Source organism: Lolium rigidum, chromosome 7 (assembly GCF_022539505.1).
Source record: "Lolium rigidum isolate FL_2022 chromosome 7, APGP_CSIRO_Lrig_0.1, whole genome shotgun sequence".
NCBI lineage: Eukaryota > Viridiplantae > Streptophyta > Magnoliopsida > Poales > Poaceae > Lolium > Lolium rigidum.
This window is the reverse complement of record NC_061514.1, coordinates 82246852-82250812: the sequence shown is the minus strand read 5'-3', so window position 1 is coordinate 82250812 and position 3961 is coordinate 82246852. Positions and strand designations below refer to the sequence as shown.

The 3961-nt window shown below is 52.0% G+C and overlaps 1 pseudogene; it reads right to left on the bottom strand.

Annotated features, from left to right (window-relative positions):
• Positions 1-1237: 1237 nt before the first annotated feature.
• LOC124674349 lies at positions 1238-3102 on the bottom strand (annotated as a pseudogene).
• Positions 3103-3961: the final 859 nt, after the last annotated feature.

Genomic DNA, 3961 nt, shown 5'->3' with positions numbered 1-3961 from the left:
ACCATTTTCCATTGCTCCTCTTCATTGGCAGCCGAGGATGAGGAGCCCCCACCCTTCTTACTTCGTGAAGTAAAGAAGTTGTCTGTTCTCGCAAAGTTATACGCAGACCTGACCGAGTAAGTACCATTCTTGGTATTAGGCTAGCGAATAAAATCTTCACCGTCCTTGCTAATCTGAATCTGCATGATCTGCTCCGCTGCCTCCTCGTCAAAAAACACGTTGACAGTCTCATGAATCCACGTCCTTGTTTGATTATCAAACAAGCAGTGTACAGATGCAATAGTGGGTATGTCTTTAACTGGGCAAAGCATGTATGCCGGTCGATCGGGAATCCAATTATCAGATATAATCTTCACAGATCTCCCATCACCAATGCCCATTGAGCGCCTCGGATCAACAGCTCTCGTCCGAATAAAATGCTACGCCAGGTGTACGAGGCTGATCGAGATTTTGGAGCGTGCCAGAAATTGGTGAAAGGAAAGTACCGTCCTTTCAATACCCTAGCACACAAAGAAGAGGGTTCAGTAAGCAGTCTCCATCCTTGCTTACCGAGCATAGCTTGGTTGAATAAGACCATGTCCCGAAAACCCATACCGCCAAGAGGTTTGGGAGCCGAGAGCCACTCCCATGATCTCCAGTGTAATTTCCTTCTCCCTTCCTCTACGCACCACCATTGGATCGCCACAGTAGATCTCATCTTCTCACATGTTGAGACACGGATTTGGAAATAACTCATGACATGTGTTGGAATAGCCTGGATAACTGCCTTAAAAAAAGTCTCCTTTCCAGCTCTTGACAGCGGCCTATCCGTCGCACCATTCACACGCTTCCAGATCATATCATGAAGGAAGCTAAACGTTGCCGTGGGGGAGCGCCCTACCGAGGTAGGCATACCCAAATATCTGTCATTGAGTATCTCGCTTTGCACAGACTACTCTTCACTCTGTTGATCAAATCAGCACAATGATCACCAAAGAATACCGATGATTTATCCAGATTTATTTTCTGGCCGGATTCATGACGGTTGAACGTGGGGTGTTGCCTGTTGGGGAGAGCCTCTTGCAGAGTTGCAGCGTGAGCTTTCAGGTACTTTTGGCTCTCGTTGCCTCGTTGAGTTCTTTTTTTCTGTCTCACTCCCTAAAACGTTTTATAGGTGCTAGAGAGCGGAGTTGCTATCAAATTTGCTGGTAGGCAGCCCGAGCCAATGCTGCAGATTAAAATGCAGAAAACGTGCAAATAGTTCACAAACCGAACGGTACGTTCACAACTGCATTTCAATTTTTCCCCTGGTTACCCAGATCCCAGATGCATACATCATCATTCATAGAGATAGTTACATGGAAGTAAACTGTAAACAGAAACACACTCGATCGGTAAAAAAAAAAGCAGCAAACGCGGCGAGCTCAGGAAGATACAGACGCGTACGAGCAAGACCAGCACAATTCAGTACCCGAACAGCAGCAACTGGAGGCCCCTCTGTCCTCTGATATATCTACAGTTCAGTGCCTCCGATCATCGAGACGGCGGCCGGTCGGTCGATCTAGCCCCTGTTTAAGGAGGCAGAGGAGCCGAGCTTGGTGGCGCTGGCCCTCAGGACGTACTGGTGGTAGGCGGCGGCGATGGCGGCGCCGATGAATGGCCCCACCCAGAAGATCCACTGCAACAAAGCATGACCACACATGTCAGACATCTCAAAGAGAGTTGAAATCTAACTGCTCCCTCTACAAGACTATGGGAATATAGAGAAAGATATCCCTGATTATTAGGTACTCCATAGATTATAGAGCCATAGAGTTTCTGGCTTAGTTGGATGGTAGGTGCGAAGAGATTAGGCTGCGTGTATTGTTGCAGATAGTGTTGTTTGCAGATGTCATGCTCGAGTAGTACAATTCAATTTTAATCAGTACGACGAGTTTGATTAAGTGATCATTATCCCGAGCCGTTCGATAAGATAATCTATCTGTTCTGAATTCTGACCGCTACTTGTAAACTTATGTACTACAAGGAACACCACAAAAGTTCTGTCTAGTTATTTAAGTTTTAGACTTCAAGTGATTGTGACCGCTGCTTAAAAAAAAGCAATCGTGACCAACATCCTGTAACTTCTGTGACATGTGAGCTATATGATAGTATGAATTAAGAGATATGGGGCAGTAGCGGCGGTACGTACGTGGTCATCCCAGGCCTTCTCGTTGTTGTAGATCACAGCAGCTCCCAGGCTCCTGGCAGGGTTGATGCCGGTGCCGGTGATGGGGATGGTGGCCAAGTGGACCATGAACACCGCGAAGCCGATTGGCAGAGGAGCCAGCACCTGAACAAAAGAAACGTTGCAACATCCATGTTATGATCGCTGAAGAGCACTGGAGAATTCACAGATATGAGTGCACGAGGAGTACTTACGGGGACATGGGAGTCACGGGCACTGCGCTTGGGGTCGGTAGCTGAGAAGACGGTGTAGACCAGCACGAAGGTGCCAATGATCTCGGCGGCGAGGCCGGTGCCCTTGGTGTATCCCGAGCTGAGCTCGTTGGCACCGCCGCCGTAGCGCACGTAGAAGGCGCTCTGGAACCCCTTGACGAGCCCCACGCCGCAGATGGCGCCCAGGCACTGCGCCACGATGTAGAGCACGGCGCGCACCAGCGACACCTTGCGCGCCAGGAACAGGCCGAACGTCACGGCCGGGTTGATGTGCCCGCCGGACACGCCGGCGGTGCAGTAGACGAGCACGAAGATCATGCCGCCGAACGCCCAGGCGATGCCGAGGATGCCGACGCCGCTGCACGCCGCGTCGGCGGCGGTCGCGGTGGGGTCCGACTGGTGCTTGTACCCGATCACGGTGGCCACCGTGATGTAGAGGAAGAGGAGCGTGGCCACGAACTCGGCGATCACCGCCCGGTACAGGGACCACTTGGTCAGCTCCTCCGCGTCGAAGAGCGGCGCCGGCGGCGGGTCCGAGTAGTCCTTGGGCGCGTAGTCCCCGCCCCTGGCGCCGCCTCGAGGTCCTTGGCCATGGCAGAAGCGTTGTGTGAGCGACTGAGCGTGCAATGGGCAAATGCTCTCTGAGCTAAGCTCTGTATGTGGTGGTGTGGGTTGACGAGGAGAGGTGAGGTATTTATGCCGGCGAGTCACGGGAGCCTACTGGCTCCCGGCGAAAGGCCGGCGTAGGGCGCTCGCTTTGTGATTAGTTTGTTTAGTGCCAGAGTTAACTAGTGGAAGATAAGGCCCAGCTAGCTAAGGGCGTCTGTCTCTCGATCGTTAGAGCATCTCCGGTCGCGTCCCCCAAACCGTCCCCCAAACCGCGCCGAATTGAGCGTTTGGGGGACGTGTTTTGTGGACGTCGCTCCCCAGCCGCGTCCCCCAAACGCCGCCTCCAAACATTTAAAATACTTTTTTTTGGCATTTTTATTTCAATTTCCACAAACTAATACATAATTGGGAACGTGGTTTCCACAAACTAATACATAGTTGGAACCGTGGTGGACACAAATATAAAATATTACAAATAAACTAAACCTAACTAGGCCATGCATCGGAGGTTTGCTGTGTTCGCTGCTAAGAAAGAACACTCGAGGGCACACCCAGTTACCTAAACTGGAAAATCCAGCGGGAGGATGGTGCCCTTGTTGGTTCTACCGATGAGGCGAACAGGCAGAAACCTCCGTGCACGTATTCGCTGCGAAGAAACAACACTCATCAGTCGTCCTCCTCGTCGGTGCTGTCGTCGTGGGAGTCCCTGTCGCCGTGGTAGTCCAGGCGGCAGCGCCTCTCGTCGAAGACCTTGACGCTCATGTCCCTGTTGCCGAAGTAGGAGAACACGAGGATGAAGCCGGCTTGGAGGCTGTGGTGGCGCGCGAACTTCTCCCAGCCGATGTTGAGGTACATCTTGCCGTGTGCGTCGTAGATCGTGTCGATGATCCATCGGTAGTAGCCGCACGAATGCTCCCGCAGATGCATCTTGCGC